The sequence below is a fragment of the Dryobates pubescens genome, chromosome 5 (assembly GCF_014839835.1).
Source record: "Dryobates pubescens isolate bDryPub1 chromosome 5, bDryPub1.pri, whole genome shotgun sequence".
NCBI classification, from domain to species: domain Eukaryota; kingdom Metazoa; phylum Chordata; class Aves; order Piciformes; family Picidae; genus Dryobates; species Dryobates pubescens.
The window spans coordinates 12,189,869-12,206,616 of record NC_071616.1 but is presented as its reverse complement, the minus strand read 5'-3'; positions in this window follow the sequence as shown (position 1 = coordinate 12,206,616).

The window sequence follows — 16,748 nt, the reverse complement described above, 5'->3', positions numbered from 1 at the left end:
AGTTCTGGATCAGGTGACCTCAGGTGTGGTTTGTAGCTTGGTGAGGTAAGGCCAAGGTTTCATGAAAAGGGGACATAAATAAAAGGACAAGAAATTAAAAGCAGCATTTCCATGATCAGTGACCAGTGCAGGCATCCCTCAGAAAGGTGGTAGTGGGTCTCAGTGGGTCTCAAAAGGAGTATCTGGGTGTATCTCTCAGGAAGGCTCTGTGGCAGCTGCTCTTTTTAGCTCACCTTCAGTCAACACAAATAATCTCATTATAGGTGAGCAGGGACAGAGCCAGCAGCTGGGACCAGGACACGTGTTCAAGGAGTGAGTTGTTTGGTACCATGTGAGCTTCCTTAAGATGTGAGGATTAGCCAGCATCCAGAGATCCAGATCTGCACACCAGAAAAATCCCTCTGTGGAGCATATGAGAAACAGCTGCTCATTCACCACAGGCTGTGGCCAGCTTGGGCTCTGCTCCTGGGATCAAGCCTGGGGCCAGCACAATTAGATCTTCACAGAATAGTTTGGGCTAGAAGGGACAATTAAAAGCCATTTAGTCCAGCCCCTGCAGTCAGCAGGGACATCTGCAACTAGTGCATGTTGCTCAGAGTCCCAAACAACCTGCCTTGGAATGGTTCCAGGCATGGGGCTTCTGGGTGAACTGGTACAGGATCTCACTGCCCTCAGAGTGAAAAATGTCTTCTTTCTATCAAGTCTGAATCTCCCTCTTTGAGTTCAAAGCTTCACCTCTTGAGCTGTCACAACAGGCCCTGCTGAAATGATCTTAGAGGGGGTCCACAGTTTGATCAGCTCTGTTGGAGCCCAGCTCCACTGTGCTGCACAAGCTATATGCCCCTGGTGCTCAGCTGCAGGCTGGCATGTACAAGTGTATTTGTGCCCTGCGTATCTTGGGTGGAAAGAGCTGCAGCCCTGCTGCCCCCAGTGTGGTGGGTGGTGGCGGCAGCTGAGAGCTGCAGAACACTCGAGAAGTTTCTATTCAGCAGTTGTTGTTTTATTTCCTATTTGGGATAAAAAGGCCACAGGCCCAGACAGAAGAATAATATATTATGCATGCTGAGGCTTTAGCTTCTATTCAAAATATGTAATTTTATAGTGAGTGACATTTTCTGGGGAGATTTATTAAACACCAAAAGCGGTGCCACTTAGAGCCGTGTAGGAGCACACTGGAGCTCTGTACTTCTGAGAAGCAGGTTATTTGATTTGCAGCCAGAAACACAGACTTTCCTCCTAGGTTCTGAGCAGTGCAGGGCTTTGTTTAACTGTTTCTTGCACCTGTATGGTGACCTTACCCCAAACTGAGCTCTGAAGCTTGAGGTATCACAGAACGCATCAGGTCGGAAGGCACCCTCAAAGGTCATCTTGTCCTACAGCTTTGCCTCTGGCTGCTGGGCTGGTATCTGCAATATGCTGTTGTACAATCAGCCACTGGTACTGCAGAGCTCAGACTGTTCCATAATTATGGATTAAAATCATAGAATCATAGAATGCTTTGAGTTGGAAAGGGCCTTAAAATTCGCCGAGTTCCAACCCCCTGCCATAAGCAGCAACAGCTCTCACTAGATCAGGTTGCTTGAGGCCAAATCCAACCTGGCCTTGAACACTTACAGGGATGGGGCACCCAAAATCTCTCTGGGCAACCTGTTCCAGTGCCTCACCACCCTCATCATGAGGGACTTCTTCCTGATGTCTAATCTAAACCTATCCTCTTCCAGTTTAAAACCATCACCCCTCCTCCTATGTGCACATGAAACAGTAGAATCAGAGACTTGTGAGGTGCATACCATGGCTTTGCAAAGAGTATCAGACATGTTTCAGCTGGGGACACTTCCCAGTGACCCTCCAAATAGTTTAAATGTCAGTGTTTCCGCAAGGGCTGGGTTGCAGCAGCACCAACTGGTGCAGAGGAATAATCCTGTGCTCCATCTCTCTAGTGAGGCCCCATCCTGGACACTGCTCCAGCACAGCTTGGCCAGCAGTGATGGGCTGGAACAGGTGTCTCCCTAAGCTTCCAGTCTGTCCTTCTCTTCACAGATGCCCAGAGAGCAGCTTTGTCATACAGCAACATCCAGGCCAGCCTGTAATTCATGTGAGCTCCTGGAACATTTTCTGAAGAGCTGCTGCTAAGCTGGTCCCTCAGCAGCCTCAATTCTCAGGGCATACTTTCCCATTCTGTTTTCACCAAAATAAGCAACTTCCCATTTGTCCACACTGATCTGGGCACTGACTTTTTCAGACCTTTTTTTCCAGTTCACCTGACTGGTCTTCAATTTCTTCCAGAGCCTCCTGTACCAAATCATAGTATCATAGTATCAGTCAGGGTTGGAAGGGACCACAAGGATCACCTAGTTCCAACCCCCCTGCCATGGGCAGGGACACCCCACACTAGATCAGGCTGGCCAGAGCCTCATCCAGCCTGGGCTTAAACACCTCCAGGGATGGGGTCTCAACCACCTCCCTGGACAACCCATTCCAGGGCTTCACCACTCTCATGGGGAAGGACTTCCTCCTCACGTCCAGCCTGAATCTCCCCACCTCCAGCTTCATTCCATTCCCCCTAGTCCTATCACTACCTGAGATCCTGAGAAGTCCCTCTCCAGCCTTCTTGTAGGCCCCCTTCAGATATTGGAAGGCCACAATTAGGTCACCTTGGAGCCTTCTTTTCTCCATACTGAACAGCCCCAACTCTTTCAGTCTGTCCTCATAGCAGAGCACCCAGCTGAGACAGATGCATTTGCTTCTCCAAGTGATGTGCAGCCTTCTGTCAGAAACACCAGATGATAAGAACTCCTTCCCACCTCAGGGTGAAGACCATGAAGTCTGCCTACAATCCATCTAGCTTCCCTCCACCTATGTGCTGGAGTCTGTTACACTGAGCACAGGGCAGCTGCTGGAGGTTCTGCCTCTGCTGAAGCTTACACTTTGGGTTACCATGCAACTCCCCAGGCAGTGACTGAGCCTTCTTCTGAAATGCAGATTTTTCCAGACCTCTGCATTTTGCAGCTCTTTCTGAATCATTTATTTTTTCAGTTCTTAATTAGCCCATGTGAGATACAAGCAGTTGCTTCTTAGTAATAAGAAATGACTTCTCCATAGCCATTCAAGGCTGCCCTGCCATTCCACACCAGCAGATGAGCACCTTGATGCTGACTTCAGAGCAACAGTTCAAGGTGCATGTTGAACACCCACTTCCTGAAAATAGGCTGCCCAGAGAATAAGAATAGAATAGAATAGGATAGGATAGGATAGAATAGAATAAACCAGGTTGGAAAAGACCTTTGAGATCATCAAGCCCAACCTATCATCCAACACCACCTAATCAACTAAACCATGGCACCAAGCACCCCATCAAGTCTCTTCCTAAACACCTCCAGTGATGGTGACTCCACCACCTCCCTGGGCAGCCCATTCCAATGGCTAACAATTCTCTCTGTCAAGAACTTTCTCCTCACCTTGAGCCTAAACTTCCCCTGGTGCAGCTTGAGACTGTGTCCTCTTGTACTGGTGCTGGGTGCCTGGGAGAAGAGAACAACCCCCTCCTGGATACAACCACCCTTCAGGTAGATGTAGACAGCAATAAGGTAATAAGTCCTACCCTTCTGTGATTCTTGAGCACTCTGGCCTGCAGCTATGTGCAGAGATTAAAACAATTGCAGGGAATTCACTAAAACATAGTTTTTTCAACAGCCATGAGCAAAGCTGTACCTACTGTGTGTCTCCAGGACCCCAGAATGAACCAGGACGGTGCCATACATCTGCACTTAATCTCCGAGGACTCAAGCTTTCTGATCATCCAAACAAAGGTGGGGTAAAAAGGGCAACAGTTTAAGGGCCAATGCTCAGCGAGTTACAAACCCACCACAGAAGCTCTTCAGAACCAGCATTTTACACCAAGATAGGTTGGTGATTTCTAGCTGGCTGAAGGTGTAGCTGCTCAAAGAACTTTTCTTTTCCTCACAGAGGTTACACAGTGATGGAATTTTCTTTCAATTCAGTGCAGGAAGATTACATTTTTAGTTGGCAGAAAGTGAGAAATTAGCCCCATTTGCCCAGTAATTAGTGGTTACAGGTGCCACAGGTGCTGCTTCCTGCGCTCACTACACCCCATTTCCTCCCAGCATCTCCTGCTGTGCAGCATTAATCCAGCCCTGTTCATCATCTTCAGTGTACCTCTGCTAGAGCTGCTCCCTTCAGACTCCTGATTTCCACCGTGGTGAAAGCTATCATGCAGTTTCTCCTTGGTGGATCATGTCAGGGATTGGTTTCTTACCTTTATTTCAGCTGTCCTTAAAAATCACTGTAACCACGCTGCTTTGGACAGAAGACAGCTCTGACGTTGACTGGAGCAGTGAAGTGAGCCAACAGAATAATGATTTCAGTGCTGAATTGTTGATACTGCTCCAGGAGCCTGAAGTCTGCACTCCTGTCCTGCTGATTTTCACTCCAAGGACATGAAGACAGCACGGAGGAGCTGATGGTGACACTGGACTGCAGCACACCCTCAGCTCCAGCACTGAAAGACATGTAGAGCCAGCAGCCTACGCAGCACAAGTCAACTCAGGATGCCAACCAGAGTGACCTGGAGAGCCTGGAGAAGTGGGCTGAGGAGAATCTCATGAGATTCAAAAAGGCAAAGTGCAAGATGCTCCACCTGGGTCAGGGCAATCCTCGATACCAGTGCAGACTGGAGGATGATGAGATTGAAAGCAGCCCTGCAGAAAAGGACTCAGGGTGCTGGTGGATGAGAAGCTGGATATGAGCCAGCAATGGGCACTTGCAGCCCAGAACCATAGAATGGCTTAGGTTTGAAGGGATCATCTACTCCAAAAGCCAATGATATCCAGGGCCACATCAAAACAAGCATGACCAGCAGATCCAGAGAGGTGATCCTGCCACTCTGCTCTGGTGAGATCTTACCTGGAGTACTGTGTCCAGCTCTGGGTCCCCTAACAAAAAAGAGACATGGTCCTGCTGGAGTGGGTCCAGAGGAGGCCACAAACATGATCAGAGGGCTGGAGCACCTCTCCTACAAGGATAGGCTGGGACAGTTGGGGCTGTTCAGCCTCGAGAAGAGAATGGTCCAGGGAGACCTTAGAGCTATATATCTAAAGGGGACCTACAGAAAGACTAGGGACAGACTGTATAGAAGGAGTTGTGGTGATAGGAGGAGGGGCAGTTGTTTGAAACTGGAGCAGGGGAGATTTAGGTTGGGAATAAAGACGAAGCTCTTCAAAATGAGAGTGGTAAAGTACTGGAACAGGTTGTCCAGGGGTGTGGTTGAGGCCCCACCCCTGGAAACATTCAAGGTCAGACTTGATGTGGCCCTCTGCAGCCTGATCTAGTTGGAGATGTCCCTGATGACTGCAAAGGGGTTGGACAAGATGACGTTTGAGGGTCCCTTCCAACCCAATGCATTCTGCAAACCTGTGATATGCACTTCTGAAGTGAGTGACTCCAGAGCATCCCTCCAGACATCCTGCTAAGATCTCCCCAGAACTGCAGAACCTAAAGTCTCCAGCCGCCATTAGGGGTCATGGGGATGTGAGATGTCCTGCTCTGAAATCTTCTGGCAGGTGTTTGTTGCTGTATTTTCAAAGCCCAATCCTGGCTGACACCCTCTCTGCCAAAAGCAGGTTGGTAGGCTGCCAGTGTTCTCTTGGTGGTGGATTTGAGGAAAACCTCTGATGCAGGTCATCACCAGAACTATCCACAGTGGTCTGCAACACTTTAATTTGCACAAACAAAGCTTACCTGTTGCCAAATGCCCTTGTGTGAAAGAGAAACTCTGGTTCAGCTCTGAAGAGGAAGACTGAAAACCCTACCCTTGAGAGGGTAATAAACTCTGCCATCTTTGGCCATCATCTCTAACTGCATCATGGGCTGCTGCATGGAAGGGGACAACTGAAGAACAAGCCTGTGTCTGTGCTATTTTTCTGGTGGTGTCAGCTCAACATCTGAGCTGTCTTCAGCTTCTCAGGGATGAAAGCCAAGCTGAACATGTGCTCTACACTTAGAACCATAAAAGCACTCTAGGATTGTTGAGACCAATCATCAACCCAACACCACCATGGCCATTAAACCATGTCCCCAAAGGCCATGTCCACACATTTCTTGAAGACTCTACCACCTCCCTGGGCAGCCTGCTCCAATGCCTGACCACTCCCTCCCTACAGAAATGTTTCCTAATATCCAACTTAAACTTCCCTGAAACAATTTTGCTTCCATTTGTTTGGTTTCCAGTTGTTTGATTATGCTTGTGGGACAAGAAGCACGTTTCACAAAGGTATCTGGGCAGCCAGACCTGTGATGGGAAGCCTGAAGGCCTGCTCAGCAGACAGCACCTATTGTGATCCTTCAGTTGGACTTTAATTCCAGCAGAGGGAATGAATTGAAGCTTGAAGAGGGCACATTCAGACTGGAGATTAGGATGAAATTCCTTAGAGTGAGGGTGGTGAGACACAGGAACAGGTTGCCCAGGGAGATAATGGATGCTCCCTTTCTGGAGGTACAGAATACATAATTAACCAGGTTGGAAAAGACCTTTGAGATCATCGAGTCCACCCTATCACCCAACACCATCTAATCAACTGAACCATGGCACTAAGTCTCTTTTTAAACACTTCCAGGGATGGTGACTCCACCACCTCCCTGGGCAGCCCATTCCAATGGCCAACCACTCTTTCTGGGAGGAACTTCTTCCTAACATCCAGCCTAAATCTCCCCTGGCACAGCTTGAGACTGTGTCCTCTTGTTCTGGTGCTGGATGCCTGGGAGAAGAGACCAACCCCCTCCTGGCTGCAACCTCCCTTCAGGTAGTTGTAGAGAGCAATAAGGTCTCCCCTGAGCCTCCTGTTCTCCAGGCTAAACAACCCCAGCTCCCTCAGCCACTCCTCATAGGGCTTGTGCTCCAGACCCCTCACCAGCCTCATTGCCTTTGCAACAAGGTGTTCAAGTCCAGGTTGGGCAAGGCCTTGAGAACCTTTGGATAGTGGAAGGTGTCCCTGTCCATCGCAGGGGGGTTGGAACTGGATGATTTTTAAGATCCCCTCCAACCCAATCCCTTCAATGAACCTATGAATCTGTGTCCCTTGGGTGAGCTCAGCCACATAAATACCAGAGCCACAGAAAGACTCTTCCAGGAGCTGGAAGAAGCGACAGCCTCCAGCCTTGTGTGGCCCAGATTCACCATCTTTGGTTTGTAAAGCTGCAGAGTGTTGAATTTCTGAGCAACCATCTCGTGCTGCCAACAACAACAAGCGGCTCCCTGCCCGCCGAGCCGGAGCCTGGCGGGAGGAGAGCGCTGCTGTCTGTTGTCTTACCCTCTGACTCCCTTTCAACAATCCACTCCACAATGCTGTTGTCATCTTCCCCAGCCCCCCAAAACGCCTGCCCTCTGACCCTGCTTTTTCACTGCTGGAGCACTTCAGGTGTCAGAAGAGGACTTAGGAAGCCCAGCGCTGCTGAAGAGCCAGCACATTAGCTGACGCTGAGATGTTTCTGTGCTGCGCCGGATCTGTTCTGCTGCCCAGGGCTGTCAATACTTGCTGGTACAATTGATTCCATCAGGGTGATAATGACAGCTATAGATCGTTCCCAAGTGCAGCAGCTGCCTGTGATCTCGCAGCTTTCATAGCAGCTTCCCAAACCCCAGTGTAGATTGTTCTCAGAAAAGAGCAGTGCAGTGGGAGCTGAGCAGCCTGCTGGAATCGTAGGATTGTTTCAGCTGGAGAAGTCCTCTAAGATCACTGAATCCAACCATTAACCCAAGCCCATCATGGCCATTAAACCATGTCACCAAGTGCCGTGTCCACACGCTTCTTGAACACCTCCAGGGATGGGGACTGTACCACCTCCCTGGGCAGCCTGTTCCAATGCCTGACCACTCTTGCAGGAAAGAAATTTTTTCTCTTGTCTAACCTAAACCTCTCCTGGGGCAATTTCAGGCCATTTCCTCTTGTTCTATTGTTAAGGAGAGGAGACCAAACCTCAGGAAAGAAATTGTTCCTCATGTTCCCTCATAGTGCAATTTCAGGCCATTTCCTCTTCCCAGAGAAGAGACTGACCCCCACCTGGCTCCAGTCTCCTTTCAGGCAGTTGTAGAGAGCCAGAAGGTCTCCCCTCAGCATCCTTTTCTCCACAACCCCAGTTTCCTCAGCCACTCCTCACCAGACCTGTTCTCCAGACCCTTCACCAGGTTCATTGTCCTGCTCTGTTAGGAGCAGTCCCTGCACTCTGACAGCAATGCTTGGCCCTCAGAGCTGCAAGCAAGTGAAAGGCAGGCAGCAAGATGCACACATCAGGCCAGTAGGCAGGAGCTTTGGACCTGCCTCCACTAAAGGAAGTCATTAGGATGATTTCCACACTCAGAGTGATCTTCTCCCAGTCTGCTTTGTTAGGGTTAATGGGACAGAAATTCTGCACAAAGACCACTTCAACTAGAGCCAGGAGTCAGAGTGCCTTACCCAGTTAACACTCACTTCTTTCAGATCAGGCACATGCAAGATCCTTAACTCACTGCAGGAAAAACAAATGGTGGAACCCACCTGTGCAAAGAAAAGGCTTTTCAGAGAAACATCAGCCCACCCATTCAGTTTAAGCCCCTTCTTTTGCCAGACCTGATTCTGTTGGCTTTACCATGTCTCTTCCTGCCTGGCCACCTTCCCACACAGGAACTAGTGCCTGGAGAAGGCATCAACAAACCTCACGGCTGCCCCAGACAGCTGGGCCCCAAGGCTGGCTGCCCTATACAGGCTGGAGACAGGTTCTGCAGTCTGTAGAGAGGAATGGCAATCAAGGTGGATGTGATCCCATTCCATCCTGTTTAATATCTTCATTGATGATGCGCATGAGGGGATTGAGTCCATCTTCAGTAAATTTGCAGATGACACCAAGTTGAGAGCAGATGTTGGTCAGTTAGAGGGTAGAAAGGCTCTGCAGAGGGACCTTGACCGACTGGACAGATGGGCAGAGTCCAACAGGATGACATTCAACAAGTCCAAGTGCCAGGTGCTGCACTTTGACCACAACAACCCCATGCTGGGGTCAGAGTGGCTGGAGAGCTGCCAAACAGAAAGGGACCTGGGGGTACTGGTTGACAGCCGACTGAACATGAGCCAGTAGTGTGCCCAGGTGGCCAAGAAGGCCAATGGCATCCTGGCATGCATCAAGAATAGTGTGGCCAGCAGGAGCAGGGAAGTCATTGTGCCCCTGTACTCTGCACTGGTTAGGCCACACCTTGAGTCCTGTGTCCAGTTCTGGACCCCTGAGTTTAAGAAGGACATTGAGACACTAGAACACATCCAGAGAAGCACAAGGCTGGTGAGAGGCCTTGAGCACAAGCCCTATGAGGAGAGACTGAGGGAGCTGGGATTGTTTAGCCTGGAGAAGAGGCTCAGAGAAGACCTTATTGCTCTCTACAACTACCTGAAGGGTGGTTGTAGTCAGGAGGGGGTTGGTCTCCTCTTCCAGGCAACCAGCACCAGGACAAGAGGACACAGTCTCAAGCTGCACCAGGGGAAGTTTAGGTGGGGAGAAAGTTCTTGACAGAGAGAGTTGTTAGCCATTGGAATGTGCTGCCCAGGGAGGTGGTGGAGTCCCCATCCCTGGAGGTGTTCAAGAGGGGATTAGATGTGGCACTTGGTGCCATGGTTTAGTAGTCATGAAGTGTTGGGTGACAGTTTGGACTTGATGATCTTTGAGATCTCTTCCAACCTTATTGATTCTATGATTCTATGTTCCTTTGGTGGAGGTGTGCAGAAGGTGCCTCACAAGCAAGAATCACAGGCATGAAGGATTCTAAGGGGGAGCTTGGACTGTCTTCGTCTTCTGAGGCTGGGTGCCAAGCTGAAAGTGAGATCTCCTCTCACAAAGCTGGTGCTGAGGGCATTAGGTTGTCAAGAACTGCCACGTGATTCATTCCACCTGCTCTTGCTTCCATTGGCTTGTTAGCTGTTACCAGCCATTAATGGAACCACCTGAAGACTGAAAGGAACTCTGAAACTGTATTTATTTAAATGACCTTCACTGCTTCACAATATCTGCCTCAGGTTCCCATCACAAGCTGGCGAGCCTGTGGATGAAATGAAAGGGTTGTCATGCACCGATATCCACACATTAAATTATTCATCCTAATTGCTATCTAAAGCTTTGCAATATTTGTTAATTTGATAAGAACACATTCTTCTCCACTTTTTCCTCTTTCATGGAGGCAAACAGCATTGAAATATTGGAAAATTAAGTAAGAAAAGGGATCCGTTGTGCTGCTTGTGGTGAGAATATTCACTGGAGACACACAAAGTTTCAATGTTAATGTCTCTGCATCACTACTCCCTGCATGCTAAAATAGGTTTGGAAATGCTTGAAAGGTTAAAGCTTTTGCAAATTATGAAACCAGACCATTTTGGAGCTATAAATCCTGCTCATCAGGGACAGTTGTTCTCGTGTAAAACCTCATGTTTTCTTGAGAGACCCAGCTGAATATTTATGCCCAGCACATCAAACACGAGGAAGGCGGAGGTTGGCTGGGCTGTTGTGGGTATTTAAGAGTTTGCTGCTGATAATTAAATCTAGAAGCTATAATTAGTCACTTACCCAAACTGGAGTGCCCAGTTTTCCCTTGTTTGCCATTCCAGCACAGGACTGGTCGTGCTGCCCAGGGAGGCAGTGGCACAGTCTCGGGCTGCGCCAGGGGAGGTTTAGGCTGGATGTTAGGAAGAAGTTCTATACAGAGAGAGAGACTGCCCATTGGAATGTGCTGCCCAGGGAGGTGGTGGAGTCACATCATTGGAGGTGTTCAGGAGGAGACTTGATGGGGTGCTTGGTGCCATGGGTTAGTTGTTTAGGTGGGTTGGATTGGTTGATGGGTTGGACGTGATGATCTTGCAGGTCTCTTCCAACCTGGTCTATTCTATTCCATTCCATTCCATTCCATTCCATCCCATTCTATTCTATTCTATTCTATTCTACTCTACTCTATTCCATTCCATTCCATTCCATTCTATTCTATTCTATTCCATTCCATTCTATTCCATTCTATTCTATCTCCATCTCTGGAGGTGTTCACAAAACACACGGACATGGCACTTCGGGCCATGGTGCCCAATGGCCATGGTGCCGCTGGGTTAACGATGGGGCAGTCGGTCTGTTCTCCCAGGCAACCAGCAACAGAACGAGGGGACAGTCTCAAGTTGTGCCAGGGGAGGTTCAGGCTGGATGTTAGGAAGATGTTCTTCACAGAGAGAGTGATTGGCCATTGGAATGTGCTGCCCAGGGAGGTGGTGGAGTCACTGGAGATCTTCAAGAAAAGACTGGATGAGGCACTTAGTGATTGGATAGGTCTGGGTGATAGGTTGGACTGGAGGTCTCTTCCAACCTGCTTGATTCTATGATTGGACTCAATCACCTTAGAGGTCTACTCCAACTGAAACAATTCTGTGATTCTCCCAGGGAGAACATACAACCCTTCACTAGGGCAGCGCAGACCACCTGTGGGTCACTCCAGCCACATGCTCCCCAAAGTGATGGAAATATACCAGCTAAGTCCAGAGCTCTCCACTGCTCTTTGAAACTCAACCCCACTCACCACTCCTGTCTTTGTCTTCCTGGCTATGTCAACACCTCCCCTCCCACAGGAGCCATTCTGTGGGAAGCCTGTGCTCTCACCAAATCCATTTCTTCTTAAACAAACACCTTCCTCACACAGTGAGATAAAATCCAGAGAAAGAGGAAAAGAAAGAAAGGAAAAAAACAAAGCAACAACAAACACCTGCCCCTCCCATCCCCTCCACAAACACCTCCAGCACCCAACCACTGTTTGTGGCTCTCCTGACTCTGGTAAGCAGGAGCAGAAGGTATGGATTTATTGATCTGGTTGTTGCAGGGGGATTTGTAAACATCTTCTTGGCTCAGAGCAGTCTCTCTTGGTCTTACTGCTGCTTTCCCAAACAGAAACAAAACGATTCAGGCCCTTGTTGGGGAAGTTTAAACTGTCATGTACCACCCTGAACCTTCTGCTGCTCTGAGACTTTCTGACTCATTTTGCAGGATGCAACAGCCCATTTCTGCCTGTTTTGTCTTTCATCTCCTGCCTCTCAGCAGAACATGAGCAGAATGCATACAGATAAGAGCACACCAAAAATCCCATGCCTACATCCCACCCTGAAAACAAACTCCTCTGTTCCAAACTGCATTCACCCACCTGCAGGATGAGTTCTGCTGCTGTCTTCTCCTGAGCCCCCTTCCCTCCTCACCTACAAGGCACAGTGCAGCAGCTGTTGACAGCACATCTCACTGTCACAACACCAACAGAGCACCCGAGACTGACACCAGAAAACACAAAGGAACAGGTGGTTCCCAAAGGAATGTTTGACATCACTGCCACGATGCAGGCAGTGGAGCACTGCAGAACACCAAAAATGAAGACTTCTGTTTTCTGCTGGGAACAGAAACTGCCTGTGGCATCTTGCCAGGAAGCACTGTGTCCAGCTGGGTCTCCTACGACACAGAGCCACTGCACCAGCTTCAAACATCTAGATGGAAAAGTCTTGCCCTGAGCCTCAGTGCCTGAGCTAGGACCCAAGAGATGGGGCTGCTGGAAGTTCTGGAGCCCTGCATCCTTGGAGCCTTGTCACATGGTATTTTCTCCAGCACTTTACCCTGGGCAAAACTGATTGAAGGTCTTGCTGACACAGGCACCTTCTCTTTGTTTGCAGCAGAGACAAGTAATAGTCCTGAACCATGTCTCACTCCTACCCTGGAACCCTGGACTGACTGTTTTCATGGAGAGAGAAATCCAGCCTGGCCATGTCAAGATGGAGATGAAGTCTCACACAGCTGCTCAGAACAAGTTCAATTTGTTCTCCCTGAATGAGATGAGTGGAGAAACATTTTCTCTGGAGGAAGGTGAAGAATTGGCTGTGGGTGTGCAACCCAAAGCCCTGAGCTGCCTTGGGATCCCTGCTCAGCAGGAGCAGTAAGACTGCTTCCATCTCCCCTCTGAGAGGAGCGCCTGAACAGCACTTAAAATAGAAACTAAGGGTTGGGTTTTACCAGACAACAGCTGGAATGAGACGTGGCTTAGATGCAGAATTCTAATCTCCTAGAAGGGAGGACTGGATTGAGAGGAACCCATTTCCCCACAGCCTGGGGTTTTGGTCTTCTTCTCCCATGTTGTTTAATTGATAGCATCTATAGCAGGTGTCTTCTGCTATCAACCAGTCAAAGCATCATTGCTGCTTCCTTCCCATCACCACACACAGGAGGCACAAATCACAGGACGGTTTAGGTTAGAAGGGACCTTAAAGATCCTCTAGTTCCAACCCCCTGCCATGGCAGAGACACTTCCCATTAGACTATGTTGCTCAAGGCCCTGTCCAGCCTGGCTTTGAACACTTCCACGCTTGGAGCCCCTACAGATTGCCTGGGCAACCTGTTCCAGTACCTTGCCACCCTCATGAGGAAGAATTTCTTCCCAATATCTGATCTGAATCACAAAGGCAGAAATTTCTCTTTTGTGTGCATTTGTATGAGCTGAGCCACTCACTGCTGAAATTACCACAGCTTTAGATCACATTTTCTGAAATCAAGATGTTGTTTTCCTTAAGCCATTGATGCATTATGGGCTGGGGGGAGCAGGCTCAGCCATCGCACCAGCAGCATCTGCAGATCTTGGTCCCCAAGGAGGCAGTTCACTATTCCTGTCACGCCATCGTCTCACCCAGGAGATCCCCAGCTTCACCACAGCAGGCAAAGACACTGCCTCACAGAGCAGAGGGAAAACTAGCACTGTCCTCTGTGTCCAGCGCTGTGTCTGCAGGTCCCTCCAGAATTGCTCTTCTTGTCCTCCACAGCTCCCACAGCAGCAGGGGTTGGGCAAGGTACAGGTCAGGCAGCCGCACAGGGCTGGTGGGAGCTGCAAAGCTGCACAGAGCTGTAGACAGGGATGACATCAGCCCTGCAGCCCCCAGCTCTGCACACAGGGGAGCCCTCCATTGCCTTCATAGAGTCATAGGCTGGGTTGAGCTTGGAAGGGACCTTGAATATCTTCTACTTCTGAACCCCCTGCCATGAACAGGGACACCTCCCACTAGATCAGTCCAAATCTCCCCTTCCTCAGGCTTCAGTCCATTCCTTCCCTTCATCCACACCTTGTCTCCCCACTCAGAGCCCTGAGATAACAACACACAGCAGGAGCTTCCCAGCTCTTTCCAGTCAGTGCAATCATCTTGTAACCTGAGGGCCCTTGCAGGTCTGTCACTGGTGAGGCATTTTCTTACCCAATAAGTCCTGCTACCTTACACAAAGGTGACTGTGGTGAACCCCACAGCTCAGTCACAGACAATGGCAGCTGGAGCAGGGACAGAGCCTGACTTCATACAGGCAGTCAGAGAACTCATCCTGCCTCCTACCTGCCCTGCAGAGACCTCAGCCTCCACAACCTGCTGTAAACAGCAGCCAAATAAAAGGAAAAAAAGCCAGAGACCATCAGAAATGACCCCACTGCTGTATGGGAGCACAGGAGAAACACAGACAGCTGCAACCCGAGGCCAGGGTTACTTAATTGTGCCTTTGAACACGAAGACACAGCCTTTGCCTCTTTTCTGCTGCCCTTTCCAACTGCATCTAAATACCAGAATATTTCCTCTGTGTAATGAGCTCTGTCCACCATTCGTGTGCCTTGTTCCTCAGCTCCATCTCCTGAACCACCTCCAGACACACTGTGATCAGCCCGAGGCCAGTTCAGTCTTTTCATCTGAGCTTAGACACATACTGTCAGTGCTATCTTTCTATCCACCCATGTTCCTCTCTGGCCTTCTACAGAGGCCACCAATACGATCAAGGCATCTATAAAGACACATCTGTCTGCTTTTGGCCTTGCCAGGAGCACATGCGGTCCTTCATCCTGAATTGTGAGCAGTTCTTCTCTAACTCTGACGAGGTGCAGTTTCACCAAGTTTAACTGGTGGGATAGACCCAGGCACTCATTCAGCAACCAGCTCATCTGAGGGCTTAGGAGAGCAGCAGAGGGACATCCTTCACCTGGCAAAATTCCCCACTCACCCCTCAAAGCACCCTGCAAAAACCAACAGATCTGGAGTTCCTCTGCCCATGGCAACAGAAACAGTGGACTCTCATCTCTGAACTCAAGCATCCTTTTGCCCCTTGTCCCAGAGGGGATGATCTCCCACTGGGGAAGTCACAGAGCTGTCCCAGGATCATAGAATAAAAGAATGGCTTGGGGTGGCAGGGACCTTAAAAATCATTGTGTTCCACTCCCCCTGCTACAGACAGGGACACTGTTCACTAGAACAGGTTGCTCAAGGCCTCATCCAAGCTGGCCTTGAATGCTTCCAGGGAGGGGACACCCACAACCTCCCCAGGCAACCTGTTCCAGTGTCTCACCACCCTCACTATAAAGAATTTTGTTTCTTTCTTTCTTTACAGGATGATCTTGTGGAGCAGGAAAGCAGCACTACCAAAGTAGCACAGGCCAGATGATGACCAGTTGTGTGCCTCTGCACAACTGATGGTGGGATTCAGATGGGTGTGTGCTGATGGAATGTCATGGAGGGAGTACATGGCTGCAGAGGAGGAGAGGTGCTCATACAGGTACGCATTCTCAGGCGTTTGGGGGGGAAAGGCCTCTTCTAGTCTTTGTACTATAAAGCCAGAACTGCAAATCTCACTGAAAAGATTATCTGGGGGAAAGCAGAAGCTGTTTGATAGAAGGGCAGCTCTCTGTCCAGGAGCAGAACACGCTGATTCAACAGGCACAGATCAATCACTCGGCGGAAACAGCAGAGCAGCACGGCGCAGTTCCAGTGTTTCCATACACGCTGCCTGAGGGAGCTGCAGAAGCAGATTGCGAGGGTTTAGAAACACGGCTGGCAGCAGATGAAACCTCTGCCAGCTGTAGGAAACAGCCAAGAAGCAGGAGCATTACCACCACCATCCCTCATTCAGGAAAACAGTCTTGAAGAAGTTGCTGCAGCCAAATGTGATGTCTGGCTCCGGTTTCACTCTCACCTAAACCAATCTGTTTTCTGCATGGCACGATGGAGTGTGAGATCTTTGGTCTGAAATCCTCCCACCTCCATTTCCTCCCAGTTTGGCATCCACCCACTGTAGCTTTTGAATGGGCTGGTGTGAAGTTAAGGGTTCCTGTGCCCCTTGGGGCTCAGCTTTCTTCTCAGACCTCCAGGGGCAGGGTGAGGGCTTTTGGCCCCCAGACATCCTGCAGCCTTACAGAGCGTTTTTCTCTAAGAGCTTTTCCGCTGCTGGAGTCCTCCAGCCTAATTCTGTGTGTGCTACACCCTAGGAGACAGCTGCCTTCGCTCAGGCCCTAGAATAGCTCTTTCTGGCTTTCAACTCAAGCTCTGGCTGTGAGAACATCCAGCAGCTTTCATATCTGCAGGACAATCCAGATTATTTTCATGCTTTGCTATGGAGATCGCCACATTGCAGAGCAATTAACAGTGAAACATCAGCACCACGGCAAAGATGAAAGCACAGCTTCTGTCCTGGGGACAGACAGTGTTTCCCCACCACTCCAAAGTGTTTTGCAATGTCTGGCTCCTTCCTGGGAAGACAGCCCCATGCTTCAGTGCCATGGAAGCAGGTCTGCAGGCTCCTCTCTATCTGCATAATCCCACCTGCCCACTCAGACTGTGAGGTGCTCCCCTGGAATCTATGAACTGGAAGCACGAGGGACCTGCTGGAAAATCCATGATTCTTCCCACTCACTA